This window comes from Pristiophorus japonicus, chromosome 3, assembly GCF_044704955.1.
Source record: "Pristiophorus japonicus isolate sPriJap1 chromosome 3, sPriJap1.hap1, whole genome shotgun sequence".
NCBI classification, from domain to species: Eukaryota; Metazoa; Chordata; class Chondrichthyes; family Pristiophoridae; genus Pristiophorus; species Pristiophorus japonicus.
In genome coordinates, this window is record NC_091979.1 from 122,573,758 (window position 1) to 122,581,826 (window position 8,069).

An 8,069-nucleotide genomic window follows, 5' to 3' on the forward strand; every position below is an offset into this window, starting at 1 on the left:
ACACACGTAGACTCGAATATGAGTATTGAGATCACATGCCCAACGGAGGTGTCTATTACTCACTTCTTATTTACTAATCCAAAATGCAATTAGCTACATCTAGATCCCAATTTGATACATGTGGCTAGTGGCTAATGTATTGGCAACGCTGTAATGCATCAGACAATTACATATGTGCAGAAAGCAGAATTATTTTGAAGGCCAGCCCCCTGAAGTCAGCATCTCTATCCTCCTCAGCAGAGCTGGGAGCCCAGCTTGCCCATCAGCGAGCCATTTCCTAGGTTGTACTTGCCACGACTCCCTGCTCATACCCATTCATCCCTACATTACATCCTGTTGTAATGTAGGGGAAACACGGCAGCCAATTTGCACACAGCAATGAGATAATGACCATTATATAATGGTGATTGGCACCCAAGGTACCAATCTCTGTGCTGGTGCTTGGGAGGACTGGAGTGAGTGATGGTGCTTCTCCTGGAGAATTGTTCTCCTCTGCGTCCTCCTCAACCAGGTCCAGATGTTGTGACAGGCCTAGAAAGAGACGAGTTAGAATGGTACTGAAAGACTATATCGTAACAGATGATTAACATCCCGACAGCATAAAATTGCCAAGCTGCTTGAATGACTGCTTGAAGTAAAGGAAAAGGTACAAGTAATAGGCAGACACCCTGCTGCAGCACCCAGCCCAGCCATCACTGGGGCTCTTTGCTCTGAATTGTCCAATGATATCCATGGCTTGCATTTTCGTGAGGATCTGGGTGCTTGCAGGACCTATCCTGGTTTTGCTCCTCTCTCTTGCAATGTGAGCCATTTTGTCTGCAGAAAGAAAGGGAGTGAGTAGCTGTTGAAAAAGGATGTGCACATGTATGGGCTTTCTTCATTAAGTTTGAGAGTGAGAAGCAGCAACTTGAGAGCAGAATGAAGAGGTGGTCAATGGATAGAAAGTAGCTGGACTGTGAACTGAGAAACCATTCATCAGAGGAGTTCAATGTTTAGCAGTTGCCACCAGGTGAAAACAGAATGCTGTTAAAGAAAACAAAAGAACAAGGATTTATTTAGCACCTGTCATGACCATAGGACTTCCTAAAGCACTTTACAGCCAATCGCCTGGGCCTCCATCTGATGACGTTGGATGGGTGCACCATCTATCTCGCCCATTGCCCACCGGAGAACCATTGGCAGTTAAAATCCGTCCTCCCCCCCACCCCCATCCCCATCCCCACCCCACTCCCCCATGGAAAATTTGAAGTGTAAAAATGCAGCAGCCAATTTGTGCACAAGGTCCCACAAACAGCAATGAGATAATAACCATTATATAGTGGTGATTAGATAATGTTAGTGTCTGTTCTAAAAGTAGCAAGTGAGTGTATGATTGGAAAGGGATGGAGAGTTAGTACAGTGTCCCCTTGTCATTGGGGGAGAAGCATGTCATGCGTGGTGGGAAGTGCTTAGACTGCTGGAGAAGATGGGGCAATGCGGAGGCCAGATATAATGCAGAGAAATGGAGACAGCAAGACCTGTACTCACCCTTGCTGCTCTGGTCACGTCTTTAACTGAATCCTGGTCCTGGAGGTGATGCTTTGGGAGTTTACCATCTGCCACCCAGGGCTGGTGCAAGGGTAATTGGCACCCTAGGCAAACTGTTCACTTGACACCCCACCAATCCCCTCCACCTTTACCGATTTCTCTCGTGCAGCGATTACTTCACTCAAAAAGCTATTATTGAGGTATTATGTCACACTTTTAAGCATTCACATGATGTATTATCCAACCTGTGCTACTCATGGTACTTTTTAATTGCTTATGAAGCAAAAATTGAATAAATGTCATTTGTTCAAAATATGTTTAATAAATTTGTCTTTCAACACGGATAACACATACAAATGGCTATATATTATAATCAGGGCCAGACTTGTACATCATCACTCTCATACATCATGAGCTGCCAACAGACCCTTTAAGGGAGGCAGTGGCATCAACTTGTCAACCAGAATTCGCACAAACTGCAAATAAAACACACAGCAGCAGTAAAAACATCACAAGTTCATTCTATACATACTTTATATGATATTTATATATTTATATGTTGCAGATGGACAGGCACTGTGCCGTCATGCAAACAAAAAGCTCACTTTGGCTAAATAGCATTTTTATCTTAAGAAATGTAACAAATGTTTTAACATATCTTAATCTGTAGAGAGAGCTGAAACACTAATAAAACCGTGAAATGTTACAGTATCATAAACCCCTTTTCCTATAAAACCCAATTCGTTCACAGTTATGAAATAAATTGACATCTAATTCCTTTGTCACGATAAATAATTGATTTCTGAGCTTCGGTGGTGGAGCGAGCAGCCGAAGGAGGAGGAGCGAGGAGAGACCTATAAAGGTCCAGCGGGAGTCCGGGGATCGGCGGCAGTCAGTGGTGGAGTGAGCAGCTGGAGGAGGAGTGAGGAGAGGCCTATTGTTGATGGGAGAGAGGGAAGGCTTCTTTTCCCACAAGCGGGCCCACTGATATAGAGGGTCGACGCTCGCTCAGCCCACGTAGTAATTCTCGAAGTTAGCAGACAGAGACGGATGGCAAAGTATAACGATCTTTATTACGAACATCCGGGAACACCCCTCATCACAGCCGCCTGTGAGTGGAGATGCTCTCCGAACAGCACAATCATACAACTTTTATACATTTCAAAACCCCTCTGTTTCCGGACAAGACCTCCCTAGATCTCTAATTGAACTACCTTATCAGTGCTACTTCTCTAATTGGACTACCTTATCAGTGCTACTTTGGATTGACAGGCCAAGACCCTCGTGACCACTTTAGGCCGTGACTAGAATGACTTCATTAGGTCAGAATTTGTTGATTCTCCTTGGTGCCCGTGAGTCCGCCTCGAGCTTCTTCGCAAGGTCTTATCAATGTCTGTTTAGGTTCTCACATCGTATCCTGTCGGAATATTATTGAATTGATAACTTCTGGAGCCTTGGTACAAGGCCAAAGAGAGGCCTTTTACCTCCTTATGGGTCAGTGCAGGAACGAACACTTTAACCCTTGTCCCGCTGGTATCCCTAATGCCAAATTTCTCTTACAATTCCCCCCTTTTGGTCCTTGGCTATACGCCAAGCTGGCCATATTTCCCAATAACTATCTCCCTGTAGGCGAGTTCCAGATAGGTTCGTTCATCTGGGTGGCCATCTCCCATGCTTCGGGACCTCCTGAAACCTTTCCCGCAGAGTTATATAAGGTAAGTCCTTCCTGTAAGACTGCTTAAATTTTCATCCCTTGTGGCCTTAAAATAGTGCGTGCCCTGACTTATCATTTGGCCTGTTTAATTCGTGCACATGTTAATCCCTTCATGACCATCAGAACCAGGCCCTGTATTAATACAAGTACATGTGATATAATTCTTATGGGTGGATCGGAATATTAAGTCCAATGTCCCACAGCTTTGAATACCAGGGCTGATCAGCCAGCAATGCGTTAGTGTCTCTCTGTAAGTTGTCTATTTGTTCCATCAGCCGAACATACTGTCGTCTTTGATTCTGGATTCCTTGCACCAAACATAATTGTTCCTCATTTAGTTCCGGTATCTGTTTGCCTTGCGGTTCCCATATCGCCTCTTCATACGCTTCTCGGAGGGTATCCGTGATTGTTCCGTGGATGATTTCCGTTGTCTCAGGATGTATATGATATCCGTCTATGTCTATTTCTCCCTTGGGTCTGAAACAGAAGTTAGGAGTAATAAGGACACAGGGGGTGACTCCTCCCCTGCTCTTAATGGTTAGGTTGGCTGCCCCCGTGCTCACGCACCACTCTCCGTTCCCTTGAGGGACAGCGATGGTCTCAAGATCGTGTTCAAGAGGAGTGATACTCAGCATATATCCGTTTATCTGGTGGAATCCGCAATCATCATTCATCATTCATGGCGTACCTCGACATAAAACCACTTGGTTATTTTTATAGCAGTCGGTTATGGCAATGCCTTTGGTACTATTGTTAACTATAATCGCCCATCTGGCAGGCTGATGGTAACGTAACCGAGTTTGGTTTCTCACTTCACCGATATTATCAATCTGGTATAAGGGGTCTCCCTTTGTTACATCATACTGTGGTATGGACAACACAAATCCGATCATATTTACCCGTCCAGTAATACATCTGAATTTTGGCACCCATGCGTGACTATTCCTTCGTACCTCGCATGTGTTATTCATTTTTTTATCTAGAGTCCAATTATTAAGTATGCTGTTCGGAATCCAATCTAGTATGTCTCCATTCTGGAGTTGCTCCAAATTATGTTGTACTTCACTTAATATCCAGGCCCCATACCCGGAGCAAACTATTTCAGCTTGTAATCGTTTACTTATGTCGTTCCCCATTGCGTGAATCAAATTTATTGTCTTGGCATGTTTCTGCAATGTATGGGCCACCTGTAACAGTTCCCCTTCCGCACCATCTCCCAACCGCGCTTGTCGGGCTTGGTTATCCAAGTCCCTCCCCAGTAAACCCCTCAAGATTTGTGTCAAGGTATTGACCCTATCGTCTATCGCATACAGGTCTATGGTATTCACAGTTGCAAGACCCGCAGCGTAACCCGTGCCCAACATTTCCAGTATATCCCTTTTCGTTCGACCTCGTTCTATCCCCTTTCTGATATTGAATCTCATGGTTGTGGATTCCGGGCCTTCAAGGATTCTCTGAGTCAGATTCTGGTACAGACTTATAGTCTCATTCTCACAGAAGCTAGGAAGGATGATATCCGTGAGGTTTAGGACCACCGTAAGTAGTCGTTGCCGCACCCCAAATTAAATCCTTTCTTTACATTCTGCGGCAGTTGGCGAGAGGTGGGAGCAGCATCGGAGCGGCCTATAAAGGCCCAGCGGGAGCTCGAGAGGCAGCGGCAGTTGGCGAGAGGTGGGAGCAGTGTCGGAGCAGCCTATAAAAGGCCCAGTGGGAGCTCGAGAGTCAGCAGCAGTTGGTGAGAGGCGGGAGCAGTGTCGGAGCGGCCTATAAAGGCCCAGCGGGAGTTCGAGAGTCAGCGGCAGTTGGCGAGAGGTGGGAGCAGCGTCGGAGCGGCCTATAAAGGCCCAGCGGGAGCTCGAGAGTCAGCAGCAGTTGGTGAGAGGCGGGAGCAGTGTCGGAGCGGCCCATAAAAGGCCCAGCGGGAGCGCGAGAGTCAGCGGCAGTTGGTGAGAGGTGGGAGCAGCGTCGGAGCGGCCTATAAAGGCCCAGTGGGAGCTCGAGAGTCAGCGGCAGTTGGCGAGAGGTGGGAGCAGTGTCGGAGCGGCCTATAAAAGGCCCAGCGGGAGCGCGAGAGTCAGCAGCAGTTGGTGAGAAGCAGGAGCAGTGTCGGAGCGGCCTATAAAAGGCCCAGCGGGAGCGCGAGAGTCAGCGGCAGTTGGTGAGAGGTGGGAGCAGTATAGGAGCGGCCTATAAAAGGCGTACTTGTGCAGCTACAGCGGGAGAGAAAGCAAAAAAGAAGTAGAAAGGAATCAAAAGGTGACGTCACAGCCAATGGGGTAAGTGATTGGCTGGTGATTGGTGAGTAGCTATTCCTCTTTTTATTTTTATATCAGTAAGTAAACTGTAACATTGTTATTACCAATTATAGGGTATCTAAGGGGTAAGGCATGGCAGGAGAGATCGGTCACGTGATATGCTCCTCCTGTGCCATGTGGGAACTCAGGGACGCTTCCGGTGTCCCTTACGACTACGTGTGTAAGAAGTGTATCCGCCTCCATCTCCTGATGGACCACGTTGCAAAATTGGAGCTGAGGGTGGATTCACTCTGGAGCATCCACGATGCTGAGAATGACATAAGTGGCACGTGTAGTGAGTTGGTCTTACCGCATGAGAAGGATCCACAGCCAGCTAGGGAATGGAAGACCAGCAGGAAGAGTAGTACAAAGAAGGTAGTGCAGGGGTCCCCTGTGGTCATCCCCCTGCAAAACAGATACACTGTTTTGAGTGCTGTTGAGGGAGATGACTCATTAGGGGAGAGCAACAGCAGCCAAGTTCATGGCACCGTGGCTGGCTCTGTTGTACAGGAGGGCATAAAAAAGAGTGGGAGAGCGATAGTGATAGGGGATCCAATCATAAGGGGAATAGATAGGCGTTTCTGCGGCCGCAATCGAGAGTCCAGGATGGTATGTTTCCTCCCTGGTGCAAGGGTCAAGGTTGTCTCCGAGCGAGTGCAGGACATTCTGAAAAGGGAGGGAGAACAGCCAGTTGTCGTGGTGCACATTGGTACCAACGACATAGGTAAAAAAAGGGATAAGGTCCTACGAGACGAATTTAAGGAGCTAGGAGTTAAATTAAAAAGTAGGACCTCAAAAGTAGTAATCTCGGGATTGCTACCAGTGCCACGTGCTAGTCAGAGTAGGAATTGCAGGATAGCACAGATGAATACGTGGCTTGAGCAGTGGTGCAACAGGGAGGGATTCAAATTCGTGGGGCATTGGAACAGGTTCTGGGGTAGGTGGGACCAGTACAAACCGGACGGTCTGCACTTGGGCAGGAACGGAACCAATGTCCTAGGGGAAGTGTTTGCTAGTGCTGTTGGTGAGGAGTTAAACTAATATGGCAGGGGGATGGGAACCAATACAGGGAGACAGAGGGAAACAAAAAGGAGACAAAAACAAAAGACAGCAAAGAGATGAGTAAAAGTGGAGGACAGAGAAACCAAAGGCAAGAAACAAAAAGGACCACTGAATATAAAAGGGCTGCAGGAGGGGTAAAAACTAAAAATCATGGTTTAAAAACCAGGATGAAAACACTCTACCTAAATGCACGCAGCATTAGAAATAAAGTAAATGAGTTGACGGCACAAATCATTACAAATGGGTATGATTTGGTGGCCATTACAGAGACATGGTTGCAAGGTGGCCAGGACTGGGAATTAAACGTACAGGGGTATCTGACGATTCGGAAAGATAGGCAGGAAGGGAAGGGAGGTGGGGTAGCTCGGTTAATAAGGGATGATATCAGGGCAGTTGTGAGGGATGATATTGGCTCCAATGAACAAAATGTTGAATCATTGTGGGTGGAGATTAGAGATAGTAAGGGGAAAAAGTCACTGGTCGGCGTAGTTTATAGGCCCCCAAATAATAACTTCATGGTGGGGCGGGCAATAATCAAGGGAATAATGGAGGCATGTGAAAAAGGAACGGCAGTAGTTATGGGGAATTTTAACCTACATATCGATTGGTCAAATCAAATCGCAGGGGGTAGCCTGGAGGAGGAATTCATAGAAAGCATACGGGATTGTTTCTTAGAACAGTATGTAACAGAGCCTACAAGGGAACAAGCCATTTTGGATCTGGTCCTGTGTAACGAGACAGGAAAAATAAACGATCTCCTCGTAAAAGATCCTCTCGGAATGAGTGATCACAATATGGTTGAATTTGTAATACAGATTGAGGATGAGGAAGTTGTGTCAGAAACGAGAGTACTATGCTTAAACAAAGGGGACTACAGTGGGATGAGGGCAGAGTTGGCTAAAGTAGACTGGAAACAAGGACTAAACGGTGGCACAATTGAGGAACAGTGGAGGACTTTTAAGGAGCTCTTTCATAATGCGCACCAAAAATATATTCCAATGAAAAAGAAGGGCGGCAAGAGAAGAGATAACCAGCCGTGGATAACCAAGGAAATAAAGGAAAGTATCAAATCAAAGACCAATGTGTATAAGGTGGCCAAGGTTAGTGGGAAACTAGAGGATTGGGAAGATTTTAAGCAACAGCAAAGAATGACTAAAAAAGCAATAAAGAAAGGGAAGATAGATTACGAAGGTAAACTTGCGCAAAACATAGAAACAGATAGTAAAAGCTTTTACAGATATATAAAACGGAAAAGAGTGACTAAAGTAAATGTTGGTCCCTTAGAAGATGAAAAGGGGGATTTAATAATGGGAAATGTGGAAATGGCTGAGACCTTAAACAATTATTTTGCTTCCGTCTTCACAGTGGAAGACACAAAAACCATGCCAAAAATTGCTGGTCATAGGAATGTGGGAAGGGAGGACCTTGAGATGATCACTATCACTAGGGAGGTAGTGCTGGACAGACTAATG